This window comes from Pinus tabuliformis, chromosome 9 (genome assembly GCF_031772625.1).
Source record: "Pinus tabuliformis cultivar Carrire ecotype Pingquan chromosome 9, CPIR1, whole genome shotgun sequence".
Taxonomy (NCBI): Eukaryota; Viridiplantae; Streptophyta; class Pinopsida; order Pinales; family Pinaceae; genus Pinus; species Pinus tabuliformis.
In genome coordinates this window covers 1,478,095,081-1,478,110,154 of record NC_142307.1, presented here as the reverse complement: position 1 = coordinate 1,478,110,154, position 15,074 = coordinate 1,478,095,081, and positions in this window count along the sequence as shown.

The following is a 15,074-nucleotide window of genomic DNA, read 5'->3' as shown; positions in this document are numbered from 1 at the left end:
CTTTGATGGTATTTTGCTGCTTTGACTCTACAGGTGTTCTTTGAAGCGGGACAAGTGAGAAAGGAGTGGCGAAAGCTCTATCAAAGGAGAGAGGAAACAAGCAAGGAGACTAGCAAAAGACTGAGGTTGGTACTCTTTGCTTCTCTCTCATCTATCTCTCATAAAGGAAAACACAAGTAACTTTAGTTTGTTTGTTTCTAAGATAGCTACCCGTCTTAGTGGGACTAGCAGCTCTGAATGGACACTAGTTTTCCTGATAACAAAATGGCGACTCCACTGGGGAATGAATAGTTTGTTTGTTTTATTACTGTTGTTTGCTTTATAAACCACAGACGGAGCCTGAAGTTAAGCCAGCTAACCTTTGAACTGCTTTTGCTATGCAACTGCAAGTAGATCAACGCTGCTTTAGTCAATCTCCAGGTTGGTTTATGAACTGAACATCTGACTTGCAAACATCCTAAGTGCCCTGGTGGTAGCTCAAATAACGTCATTAGATCAGCCCCTATACTTTGTGTTTACTGACTATCATTAGCTCAGCCTAAATCCATGAACTTAGCCGCAAACTGTGAGTGAAAACCAAGCTCAGTCTCATCCTTGGACCATCGCACTGTCTCTCGTTGGAAATTTGGATGCATCGCACCTCCTGTGTGTTGTAGGTGAGATGCATCCCTGTTTCCCTGTGTTACAGGTGCGATGATTGACTAAGACTGTTTCTGCCTCCAGATTTTGGTTTTTTCTTCATTGTCTTCAGCTTTATTCAGTATTTTTGTTATCTATGATCAGTATATCACTGTTGAAACCATCTTCCTTTGCATTATTCAGCCTCCACTGATAAGGAATTGTGAATGTTTTTTATGTATTTTTCATCATTTACAGTTCTCCTTTGCAAATAGTAGCTTAATTGAACTATCGTCTTTTGATTTGAAAGTGTCGCAAGTGTCGTTTTCAGTCAAGAAAAAGAGTGTCATAAAGCATTCCTCTTTTAGATAGTCGATTACACTTTTTCCATTGTATTTGATTTGAATTAATAGTATTTCAAGTGTCGAAAGCAGTTTTAAATTCGAAATCGCAAAGTGTCGTCTTAGTCTTCCTTTAATTTTTTGAATTCGAAATCGCAAAGTGTCATCTTGGTCTTCTTTTTGTTTTTTTGAATTCGAAATCGCAAAGTGTCGTCTTAGCCTTCCTTTCGTTTTTTGAAGAAAAAATTGTTAGTATTGTTGCTTTGAAAGAAAATAATTCAGATCTGTACTTAGTTTTCTTTTTGTCATTCTCACATTAAAGAAACTAAAAAAACAATACATGTATGTGTTTGGTCAATTTAGTGTGTCCTAAATTGCTATTTAAAATGTCAATCCGGGAGTCGTAAACTGCTGAAGTGAAGTGCACTGTATATGCAAGATAACCAATTTCTTAGTCTTTTGTCATTTTTGAGTTTTTTTTAGTTTGTTTTTGGGTTTATCTTCTGTGGATTCCCTAGTGTGAGATGGCGAAATTGAAAGTCAAGTATGGATGGTAATGGTGATTTCTACAATGATTCAAGTATGGATGGTAATGGTGATTTCTACAATGATTTTCCAAACTTTAAATTTCTCAAAAAGAAGGTTTCAAACTGACTGTGATGAAATCAATTCTCAAAAGGAAATAAATGTACCAAAACAGTGAACTAGTGACAATGGCCCAGTATCCTTACTGCTGTATGAAAAGAAAATAAAAACTGAACTCAAAGCAACTCAAAGACTGAAAGCAAAGCAAACTAAATCACACTACTTCAACCCACATTCTGACCCTTCACCTTTCGACTCGCTCCGGCTATAGGAAATAATCATAAACAAGCTGAGTAATATGATATCTAAATTGCAGGAAATCAAATTGCATAAAAGGAAACTAAGATTTAACTACTCATTCATATTTCACTTCTTGAAAATGACATAAGTAATTTAATCTCTAACTTGCAGGAAAGCAAAATAAATCATACTACATCAAGTAATATTCTGATTCCTCACTAATTGAGTCGCTTGGCTATAGGAAGGAAATCATAAACAGATGAGTAATATGATATCTAAGTGGCAGAAAATTAAATAAGCAAAGCAAAATTGAAAGAACTGACAATGCTGGAATTAAAACTCAGTAAATGAAAATCAGCAAAAAGGACAAGATGATCTCATGTCAGTAATCATTAAAAATATGTAAATTTGCTTGGGCTGCCTACAAAAGCATGTAAGAAAAGTATTGATCAACTAACAGTCATGAGAAAACATAAAAGAAAATATGGACAGCAGTTAACATGATTATCAGAACAGCGTAATATATACAAGCTAATGATTATAAAAGCATTAAATGAAAGCAAGTAAGAAACTATACAATAGATACAAAGCCTTGGTGTACAGGGGCCCTCTGCAACCTCAACCAATCAATACTCAATCACAAATCGAATTCAAGAATGCTGTCTTCTCATATATAAAAGTGCAGTAATAAGACAAAAGTAAAGCATGGTACAGTGGGCTTATAACAACAGTCAAAATTACATCTGAAAAGCTAACTATCCAGCGTATACCAACGCGTTATTTATAAGTGAAAATGCTGCAACTAATTCCTAGATTCTACGCTGCCAAACAGACACGTAAATCTCCACGGCCTGAGATCTAGCGGTATGGTAATTATGACAGTTAAATCCATGGAGTGGTGGCTGCTCGATTCAGTTCACAGGTTGATCCACAGGTGTGCCAACACCTCCGGAAATTGAGGATCGTGCCACGCAAACCTTCACGTGGGCAAAACAGAGCCATGCCACCACAAAACTCTTGGTTTGACCCCTCCTTTGACCGTCTTTGACCATGGCTGTTTGTGAGTGATTCGGCTGAACTGAGGGGACACGCTCCATGTACATGTCACTTGCAGCTTGCCCATGTGGCCGGTTCCTCCATTGGACACCTGTAACATAGTCTTTAACAAAATGGCTGCGGAAACTTGAGCTGGCTGTGGAAAGTGACAAGTTTCCGCAGCTGCTTGAACAAAAATCTAAATCAAACAGCAGTCATAAACATAGTTAGGAAACCATTTCATAAGCTCTTTTTAGACTAATATGCAATGATTTGACAGCTTGGTGGATCAAGTAAATGGAAAAGAAGGCTGAAAAGGTATATAGGGAAGATGCAAGTTTGGGACTCAACATACCCCCACTGTGAAGGTGTTGCATGTCCTCATGCAACCAAAATTTAGTCATTCCCCTCTAATCCATATGTTCTGAAGCCTCTGCTAGGACATCTAGCCCTCTTTTCTTCTTCTTTGGTGCTACCACCATCCTGGGTTTCCTTATTAGACATCTGAATTTGAGATTGATCAATTCTCTGCTCAACTTTCTGCACTTTTTCTTTAGTTTCTTATTTTTCTTTTGCCATAGTCCCAAATGAAGCATAGTGTTATCATGAATAATTTTATCTACTTTGCTCTGCTCCTTAAGTGCTTCATTTTCTTGCTTGATATGCCTATTTAGAACCTCTAATTCAAATACCTCCTGCTTTAAGGACTGAACTTGTGCATCTGGTGTCATGTGGGGCAGAGTGGTACTCGGACCTGCAGCTGATTTTTCTAAAGATTCCAAGTAGTCATATACCTCCTGTTGATTGGGATCTATTTCAGGTGTCTTTCTTGGACTGAGTTCAAAATCTTGTGGAGGAGGAGGACTGCTCTCTAGCTCTGGCCGAGAAGGGCTTTCATCAATATGTGGAGGACTAGTTTCAATACTTGGCTGAGGACGAGGTGGACTACGGCCAGCTGGAGGTTTCTCGGGTGTCTCACCACCCAAGTCAATGAAGTGGGGCCGTTTTACTTGTGTTTTACTCCCCTTTCCTCTTAGCCTGGTGCTTCTCCTTAAGTATGGTGGACTAGTACTCCCTTCTTGTATGCTCTGTTTCCCTTTTTCCTTTTTCTTTGCTATAGCAGCCTGTTCTTGAAGATGCACTAATCTCTCCGACAGTGGTTGATAATCCTCCTCTATGGATGGCTCAGGTGATTGGTAGACTTCTTGGATGGTTCTTTTGCCTTTCACTTTTTTCTGTTTCTTGTCCTTAGTTCTGTTTTCTTTTTCTTTTTGACCAACTTCTTGAGTTTCTGTAGTAGGAGAGTCTTGGACTATGGCACTCTTTTCTTTTCTCCTACTTTTTCTTGGTGTCTTTGGTGTACTACTTTCAGATGCCTCAGATGGCTCTTGAAAGTAGTTTCTTATCAAGAATTGTTCCCAGGTATCTTTGTTTTTCTTTAGTTGGTCCTCAATGAGAATTTTTACGAGTCCATGATGATATAGATGAGGTTCTATATTGCCTATGTGTTTTTGGACTGTAATACTCATCTTTTTCAAACTCAACAGTAAGAAATAAGGCAAATTAAGAGTTTGAAACTCTAAGAAATTCATCAACAGTCTAGCATGGTACATGTACATTGAACCAAAGCGTCCTTTGCAAGTGATAAATTTTTGGATAACTAACAGCAGACTGGCCCATTTTTCTTTCAATGCATGAACAGGAATTCCTTTAGTAAACACAGTGGTGTCCATACCTGGGTTTCTTAGCATAATTCTCCATACCTGTTCATCCACGCTTTTGTTTTTGAACCATCATTTACCTTTCTGGGGTAAGCCTGTGGCAGCTGCTACTGTTGTTTCAGTCACCGTGAGCTTCAAGTCTCCAATCTCCACCATTTGGCCATCGAAAGACCGTGCAAAAGCTTTGGTTACCTCTTTATTATAGCCCTTAAAATTTTGGATGAAGCGTAACCATTTGGCTTTCTTCAGCAAATCTTTTGCTTGAGGGTAACCTTCTAAATATTTTGGTCCTTCTGGTTCTGCCCTTAGTAATTTTCCCATTCCTTCCTCTGTTTTGAATTCAACTGAGAATTCAATTACGTTTGAGGGTTTAGCAGAAGGAAGGTGGCTCGGTTGCAGGGTTTATGGTAAAATGCAGTGGCTGCAATCGGTAGTAGGTAACGGGAATGCTTCGGATTACAGGCAAAACAGAGGATGAGCAGCCGAAAATGAGTTCACAAGTCGAAATGCGTGTATGTGAAGAGGATGATCTTAATAGAATGGTAAGTGAACGGAGTGAAGTCGCGATTTTTGAATTAATGGCTGCGTACGAAATATTACATGTTTTAATGGATGGCTGCGGGAAATGCAGTGGAGAGGAGCTGTAATGGGATAGGTCACATCTCGTGAGTACAGGTGGTAAATGAAAGTGCAGTCGACTTGAGTTTAAACCCGAAAATCAATCATGAGACCGTTAAGAAATGAATGCATGGTGTGTGGAATAATATCGTGGAATGGGAGTGGGTAATGGAGCTATCGTACCGAATCATTGCACATAGTAGAGCTTTTATGGTTTGATAACTATGCATAATCATGACTTTAATTGCTATTTGATAAAAAGAAATTGCTCATACCTTTGGAAACCTTGTCATTTCTTGCTCATATATTTTTAACCAACTGCTCTTCCTCGATGTCTTGGAGATGCTCCATGTCTTCATAGCATTTGCTCAATTACACCTGCATTTTCATGATTATTGCACTAACATTTTGACTGTGAATTTGAAAAACAGAGTGGTGGTGGCTGCGGAAATCGTTTCTGGCTGCAGAAACTGTTTCTGGCTGCGGAAACTGCTTCCAGCTGCGGAAACTGAGACAGCACCCACTTAGCTGAACAAAGATAGTTAGAAAAGAACTAACTGAGTGAAAATAGTCCTGAAAGGGACTTTTATTGATGAAATGAAAATGAAATGAGTGGAATGGAGTGAAAGTGAAGCGGAGTGAAGTGAAATGAAAATGAGAATGAGATGGAGATGGAGTGAAATGGCAAATGAGGTGGAGTGAAGATGGAAAAAGAAGGAGAGGAGAGATTTTTTTTGGAAAATATAGAGTGTCAGGTGTCCCTGATTTTCACTCTATATTTTCTGTATAAGACCGCCAATCTATGATTGGTTTTCAGGCTTATACAATTTTTTTTTATTTTTTATTTTTTTTTAACTGAAAGAAACAAAGGCTAGGCTGGTGGGGAAGAAGGATTCTTCTTCACCAACCTTATTGCAGAATTCTCTTGAAACATTTTGACAAATTCCTCTTTTGAGAGTGGCTTATGATAAATTTTCAATCGGTGGCCATTCACAATGAGAGGAGTTTGAAATTCATCAATGGTCTTGATTCTTACTGCTCCATTGTTAAATACTTTGTCAATCTCATATGGCCCAAGCCAATGGGTCTGAAATTTACCTTAAACTTGGAATCAAACAGTAGCGCCCAATCTCCCTCTTGAAACTTTTTCTCTTTGATATATCTATCATGCCACTTAGCTCTTTGATGTTGAACTAGATCAGTCCTTAAAATTGCTTCTTGTCTGATCTCATCTAGCTCATTCAGCTGCTCCATTCTATGCTTTTGGGCTTCTGATAGATTCATCCCCAACTGAACTGCCATCTTGAAAGTCTTGACTTGAAACTCAATGGGGAGCAGGACTTCTTTCTCATAAACAAGTTCATAGGGAGAATGCCCTGTTGTATTCCTCCATGTAGTTTTGTAGGCCCACAAGGCTTCAGGAAGCCTCTCGGCCCAATCTCTTCTGTATAGATGGACAATTTTGGTGATGATGCTCTCAAGAACTTTATTTGTAGACTCCACTTGGCCATTTGCTTGCGGATGGTAAGGAGTAGATTTTCTGTGCTTGATTTTGTATTCTTCCATCAGCTTCTCCATCAAGTTAGATGTAAATTGACTTCCCTGATCTATCACAATTTCTCTTGGGACACCAAAATGAGTAAAAATATCCTCATAAAGAAAATGAACAACTGAATTTTCAGTGGCAGAAGACAATGCTTTGGCTTCTACCCATTTAGTGACATAATCAGTGCATACCAATATATACTTCTTCTGTTTAGATGGTGGATTAATGGGTCCAGTGAAATCTAAAGCCCATTTTTCAAAGGGTTCGATGAGCACCTATGGTTGTAATGGCATTTCATTTGAAAGAGTCGGTCTCCCAACTCTTTGGCAGCTGTCACACCTTCTGACATATTGTTTTTCATCTTTGAAGAGGGAAGGCCAATAATATCCTAAAGAAAGTATTTTATAGGCCATCCTTTTGTCAGCAAAGTGTCCACTGCATGGTTCATCATGACATGCCTTAAGGATGTCAGGAATTTCATCTTCCCGAACACATCTTCTGATCACACAATCTAGCCCTGTTTTAAACAATTCATTAGAAATCCATGAATAATTCGAACTCTCCTGAATAATTCTTCTTTTTTCACTAGGAAATAAATGTGGAGGTAGCTTCCCTGTAACCAAATAGTTAGCAATATTTGCATACCAAGGAGTCTTAGTAGTTACTGCAAATAAATATTCATCTGGAAACTTATCCTCTACGGGAGAATCTTCATTAGTATTTTGGATTCTAGACAAGAAATCAGCTACTGTATTTTGTTTCCCTGGTCTATCCAACACAGTAATATTGAATTCTTGTAAAAGTAAGAGCCATCTTGTAACTCTGCCATTAGTAACAGGTTTGTTCATTAGATATCTAATTGCAGAATGATCAGTATGGACAAAAGTTTCATAGCCTGTTATATAATGTCTAAATTTATTGATTGCATGAACAATAGCTAAGAACTATTTTTCAGTCACAGTATAGTTTAACTCGATGGGAGTCAAATCTTTACTGGTGTAGTAAATGGCATAAGGAACTAAACCCTTCTGACCCAACATAGCTCCTAGAGCTGTATCTGAAGCATCTGTAGAAATATGGAAAGGAAGTTTCCAATTTGGCCCTCTCAAAATGGGTGCTTCAGATATTATTGTTTTCAAAGTTTCAAATGCAGATTGACAATCAGGATCCCATTTGAATTCACAGTCTTTTGTAAGTAATTTGAAGAGTGGAGATGCTATCTTGGTGAAGTTTTCGATAAATCTTCTATAGTATCCAGTAAATCCAAGAAAAATTCTAACATCTTTTTGACAATTTGGAATAGGCAACTTGGAGATGACTTCAACTTTTGATCTATCAACTTTAATCCCATCCCCTTAAATATGATCTCCTAAAACAATCCCTTCAGTAAACATCATAAAGCATTTTTCATGACTCAATGAAAGGTTTGTTTCTTTACACCTTATAAGGACTTTTTCCAAATTCTCTAATGCCTCTTCAAATGAATTACCATAAACTGTAAAATCATCCATATAAACCTCTACACAATCATGGATTAGATCGGAAAAGATTCCTAGTACTGCCCTTTGAAATGTTGCGGGTGCATTACATAATCCAAAAGGAAGTGCTCGGTAAGAAAAAGTTCCCCATGGACAAGTAAATGTGGTCTTATCCTGATCTTCAGGTGCTACCTGAATCTGATTATAGCCACTAAAACCATCCAAGAATGAAAAATACTTTTTGCCTGCTAAAGTATCTAATACCTGATCGATAAAGGGTAAAGGAAAGTGATCCTTCAAAGTTGCTTTGTTCAATTCCCTGTAATCAATGCATACCCTCCATTTACCATTTTTTTTAGGTACTATAACCAAAGGAGAAACCCATCAGCTATCTGAAATTGGATAAATGAAGTTTACATTGAGTAGTTTTTGGAGCTCTTCTTTCACTATCTCCCTAAGGTTTGGATTCATCCTTCTCTGAGGTTGTCTGATTGGTCTACTGTTTTCCTCGATGTAGATGTGATGAATGCAAGTTTTAGGGTCAATACCTTTCATATCAGTATACTCCCATGAAAATGCAGTAGAATGTTTTTGCAAGATTTTGGTTAGATCTCCCTGTTGTGATCTTTCCAAGTTTTTGTTGATATTCAATGTTTTACCTGGAAAGATCTCAATGGCGGAACTACCAAACTCTTCCATAGAGAAAAGAGACATTTGTCTAGATGATAGATACTCAATGTCAGAATCTAACTGAAATTGTGTGTGGTCATATTCTGAAGATGTTTCAAAGTTTTCTAATGTGTTCAGAATTTGACTATCTTCACTGATTTCAAAAATGGTAAAGACAGGTTGTATAGTATCCTCATCATCAACCCACTCATTATCTCATATTTCTGTAATTGCTTTTGCTGGAGGATACAGATTGAATTTCTTTGTCGAATTACCATCAGAAATATACATATCCCCAGACCTACAACTGATAAAAGCATCAGCTGTGGCTAGCCAAGGTCTTCCTAAGATGAGAGGGTGTCCTAAATTACTCTTGGGAGTTAAAATCATGAAATCTACTGGATACTCCCAAGAGTCTAAGGAGACCGAAATGTCTTCTAATACACCATCTGGTTTGATAATTGATCGATCTGCAAGTTGCAGTAAAGTAGGTGTAAAAATAAGATTAGGAAGTTTTAGCTGTTCCATAGTCTGTCTACTCATAATGTTGATAGCAGCCCCTAAATCAATCAAAGTATTTGGAATTTCTACCCCATTGATATGTGTTTTGACAATTGGACTACCGGGATCTACATACTTCTGCATAGTAATTTTTCCCATCATAATATCTGCAATTTTTCCTACCAGGTGGATTCTTCTTGTATCTCTTGGTTTTCTTCCTGGTCTTTTAAGACTCAACTCCTTTATTGTTTTTGCTAGAATAGGAATCTCTCTAATGGCTTGTAACAAGGGAATCTTGATACAGACATTCTTTAATTCATCTAGGAAATCATAGTCAGGCAACAAGATTTGTTTTTCCACCCCTTTGTCAATTTGTAATCTTTCAAGAAAAGGAGGTGTGGATGAAGATGCAGGTTGCTCAACTATAGGAGTTGTGGGGGTTGACTCTTTTTCTTTTTCTTTTTGAATGCTTGGGTTTTGAAGAGATGCTTCAGAACCTTTATGGGCTTCAAGAGAATCTTCCTCAGAAATGCTTTGCTTTTGAGCATCTATAGAAGGCTTATCTAAAACTCTACCAGATCTGAGTTGTACATCATTGAGAGGAACAATCATATAGGTAGGAAATTGTTGTCCTTCTACCATGTAAGCATTTTGAGGGTTTTTATTGTTGGGGTTTGGCAATGGCTAAGAAGGTAGTTGATTTGGCTTCTGTTGGAATGGAAGCAAGAGTTGAGAATTTGGATTCTGTTGAGAAGGTTGTTGTTGTTGTTGAAATGGCAATGATAGTTGTGGATTTTGATTTGGAAGTTGCGGAGCTTGTTGGTTTTGAAAAGATGGAGGATATTGATAAAATTGAGCAAATCTCCCATAAGGATTTTGCATACCTTGTACCCATGATTGAAAAGGATTTTGAGGTTGGGACCAAGGTTGTTGCCAAGGATTCCAATTTGGTGGGGGTTGAAAGTTCATAGAGTTATTAAACCCTTGGTTTTGTTGCCCCTGCCAAGACTCAATTGTATTTGGATCTTCTTGAAAGACAGCTTTGAGCCCAGGAATTGAAGGACAATCCTTGGTCTCATGATTTCCTGAACAAATCACACATGTTTCTACAACTTTTGCATCCAAGGGACATTCCCTTAGAGCATGTTTCTTTCTACATTTTGGGCAAAAGATGGCCAAAGCTTCAGCTTCTGCTTTCTGCTTGTTTTGTATTTTAAGGGTGTCTAGTTGCTCACTAAGACTCCCTAAGATATCAATTTTGAATTCATCAAGCATGTTGCCAATCTCAGCCCAGCCCTACTTACTGATCCAGTTGAAGATTTGTTTGCTCTAATGAGAGAAGGATCTCTAGGCCCTTTTCCAGTTTTAGATTTTCCCCTTGAGAGATGGACACATAGCTCTGCTATATCATGAAGTGGAAGTTGAGATATATCTCATTTTCCCATCATGTTCAAAATATCTATCCATTCATCTCTAATGGCTTTTAATAGAAGGGCTTTCAAGGTTTCCTCATCTAAGTTACTCATTTTTTCTCTTTTCAGGTTGTATTGGAATCTTTCAAGTAAATCCTCCAAGTTTTCATCTTCTCTTTGCACCATTTTGAATACCTCATCCTTGTATTGGTGGGCATACAATAGTCCAGGTATCTATCGAAAAATGTTTGTTTCATATCATTCCAATTCCTAATGGATTGAGTGAGTAATCCCATGAACCATTTTAAAGCAGCTCCTTTCAATGTTGAAGGAAATAGTTTGAGTTTTTGAGAGTCTTCCAAATAATCATAAGTTCGACACACGACTTCAAACTCAAATAGAAATGTTTCAGGATCCTCATTTCTTAACCCATGAAAGTTTGGGAGGATAGATGGTGAGATGTTTTTCATTGTTGCTCGAGAATCCTCATCAACTATAGGAAATCCGAATGAATTATCTCCATCCCTATTTCCCCCATTGTTACCTCTACCTCCTCCATCGTTTCCTCCTCCTCCTCCTCTACCTCTACCTCTACCAAACCCGTTTACTACTTCCTCTGTCATGATAGTTTCCTCAAAGACTTCAGAGTCCTCTGGTTCCTCTACTAATGGCGAACGAGGAGGAATTTCTCCCTCTTCTTCCTCAGGTGATTCTACTTCTTCAATTACAATGTTTCTCCCTGTAGAAGGAAAGAAAGGATCTTTTCCTAATTCAGATTCGATGGATGGTGTGGGAGAGTCTCCTAATTCAACTACTGCCTCTTGAATTCCAGGAATCCTAAGGCTAGGAGTGTGAGTTGGAGATGATGGAGGTGTCTCTTGTCTATTCCTTGAAGTAGATTTTGTTGTAAAAATCGAACTCTTGGCCCTAGCTAAAAACCTTCCCCTAGAATCTCTTGCTTTATGCATGTCATTTTTTATTTTTCTTCAAGTCGGGCTAATAATTCTCTTTCTGATCTTCTAGGTCACTCTAGGTGCAAGAAGAGAGCATACTCAAGAAATTATTAAACCAATAACTTTCTCTTTTCTGATCCTCTAGTTCACACTAAGTGCAAGAGGAGAGCATACTTTGAGAGGTTATTAATTTTCCTTCCTTGAAATTTTCTTGTTTCTTTTTTTTTTAAGAAATTGGCTACCTAGTTTCACTTCCCCGGCAATGGCGCCAAAATGTTTGGTCAATTTAGTGTGTCCTAAATTTCTATTTAAAATGTCAATCCGAGAGTCGTAAACTGCTAAAGTGAAGTGCATTGTATATGCAAGATAACCAATTTCTTAGTCTTTTGTCATTTTTGAGTTTTTTTTTAGTTTGGTTTTGGGTTTATCTTCTGTGGATTCCCTAGTGTGAGATGGCGAAATTGAAAGTCAAGTATGGATGGTAATGGTGATTTCTACAATGATTCAAGTATGGATGGTAATGGTGATTTCTACAATGATTTTCCAAACTTTAAAGTTCTCAAAAAGAAGGTTTCAAACTGACTGTGATGAAATCAATTCTCAAAAGGAAATAAATGTACCAAAACAGTGAACTAGTGACAATGGCCCAGTATCCTTACTGTTGTATGAAAAGAAAATAAAAACTGAACTCAAAGCAACTCAAAGACTGAAAGCAAAGCAAACTAAATCACACTACTTCAACCCACATTCTGACCCTTCACCTTTCGACTCGCTCTGGCTATAGGAAGTAATCATAAACAAGCTGAGTAATATGATATCTAAATTGCAGGAAATCAAATTGCATAAAAGGAAACTAAGATTTAACTACTCATTCATATTTCACTTCTTGAAAATGACATAAGTAATTTAATATCTAACTTGCAAGAAAGCAAACTAAATCATACTACATCAAGTAATATTCTGATTCCTCACTAATTGAGTCGCTTGGCTATAGGAAGGAAATCATAAACGGATGAGTAATATGATATCTAAGTGGCAGAAAAGTAAATAAGCAAAGCAAAATTGAAAGAAGTGACAATGCTGGAATTAAAAATCAGTAAATGAAAATCAACAGAAAGGACAAGATGATCTCATGTCAGTAGTCATTAAAAATATGTAAATTTGCCTGGGCTGCCTACAAAAACCTGTAAGAAAAGTACTGATCAGCTAACAGTCATGAGAAAACATAAAAGAAAATATGGACAGCAGTTAACATGATTATCAAAACAGCGTAATATATACAAGCTAATGATTATAAAAGCAGTAAATGAAAGCAAGTAAGAAACTATACAATAGATACAGAGCCTTGGTGTACAAGGGCCCTCTGCAACCTTAGCCAGTCAATACTCAGTCACAAATCGAATTCAAGAATGTTGTCTTCTCATATATAAAAGTGCAGTAATAAGACAAAAGTAAAGCACGGTACAGTGGGTTTATAACAACAGTCAAAATTACATCTGAAAAGCTAACTATCCAGCGTATACCAACGCGTTATTTATAAGTGAAAATGTTGCAACTAATTCCTAGATTCTACGCTGCCAAACAGACACGTAAATCTCCACGGCCTGAGATCTAGCGGTATGGTAATTATGACAGTTAAATCCATGGAGTGGTGGCTGATCGATTCAATTCACAGGTTGATCCACAGGTGTGCCAACACCTCCGAAAATTGAGTATCATGCCATGCAAACCTTCACGTGGGCAAAACAGAGCCGTGCCACCGCAAAACTCTTGGTTTGACCCCTCCTTTGACCATCTTTGACCATGGCTGTTTGTGAGTGATTCGGCTGAACTGAGGGGACACGCTCCATTTATATGTCACTTGCAGCTTGCCCATGTGGCCGGTTCCTCCATTGGACACCTGTAACATAGTCTTTAACAAAATGGCTGCGGAAACTTGAGCTGGCTGCGAAAAGTGACAAATTTCCGCAGGTGCTTGAACAAAAATCTAAATCAAACAGTAGTCATAAACATAGTTAGGAAACCATTTCATAAGCTCTTTTTAGACTAATATGCAATGATTTGACAGCTTGGTGGATCAAGTAAATGGAAAAGAAGGCTGAAAAGGTATATAAGGAAGATGCAGGTTTGGGACTCAACAACATGTGCATTTGCATTTAGACTACATGCTGAAGTTGATTTAGGAAAAGTGCATCTAGTGTGTGCTTTCTGCTCTATGTTTAAAGAATTTCATTTCTCTTTCCTTAGTAGCTAGGATTTTCATTGCAAAAGGAAAGTAAACGATTGTTTATCATCTTAGATTGCATATTTAGGAATTGTATATCGACATCATGTGGTGAACCTTAAAGGCAAACTTCTTAAGAAAGATCAACTGTAAAATAAACCTCAATGAACATAAAAATTCTTTGGAACCTAACGCACAACATCTAGAAGTCTAGGCTAGAGACATATTCTGGCGTCGTAAAGCCTGGTAACTATCGCTTTCATCATAGGTTGGGTGATTCCTCCTCTTTGAGATGACAAGTGCCAGTACGGACTTGTGCTCCCATGTACCGTCGAGTATATATTGGGAGACCACAATAGGCTACATCCTTTATCCTTAGGAAGCCGTGTCTGCTGCCCTATCGATCGCAATGCACTGAACACAGCATTTGGGAAGATTGACTGTCGTACCGTAAAAAGTATTTTGCAGTTTTGCGATTGGTTTGGTAATCCCTCTGTCTAGATTTCCAGAGTAGTCACTTTCGTTCCTTTTTAGACTCCTTAAAAGAAAAGGTTCGTCTGAGCACTTGTCACTTCAGGGTCATTAAAAATCGAAGGTGACTAGATTCATCTTTAGCTTTTTCTCGACTCTTAAAAATTGAAAAAGAAAGTTGTGTCAAAGCATCATAAAATTCATTTAATTCAGAATAACATTTTCCCCTTTTTTATTTTGAGTTGATCAAGTAATCTGCAATCGTGGAAGAAAGTCAATCAAAACCCCGTCGTTCGCGGAGACTAACGAGTCAACCATATTTGACTCCAGAAACGAAACCATTCCAGGCCAAGCAATCTCGTTTAACTGGGTCAAAGTCTCCTGGTTTGTTTGAAACTTGTGTTTCAACATCCTCAGAGACTCCAGTTACTCCAACTATTTCTGGTATCCCTGCCTCTACAGAAGAAGTTCCACAGTTACAAGAGGACATTAGAACTAATCCTAGTGTCACGGTAAACACATCTATTCCTAAACCAACTCCATCTAGGACTGATTCGAAAGGTGTCACCCCTCCAACATCTGTCGCTGCAGAGTGTGTACCTTCTTCGGCACTAGAAATATTTTACGGACCTAACGGTCTGCCTCTTCCACCTGGACTGATT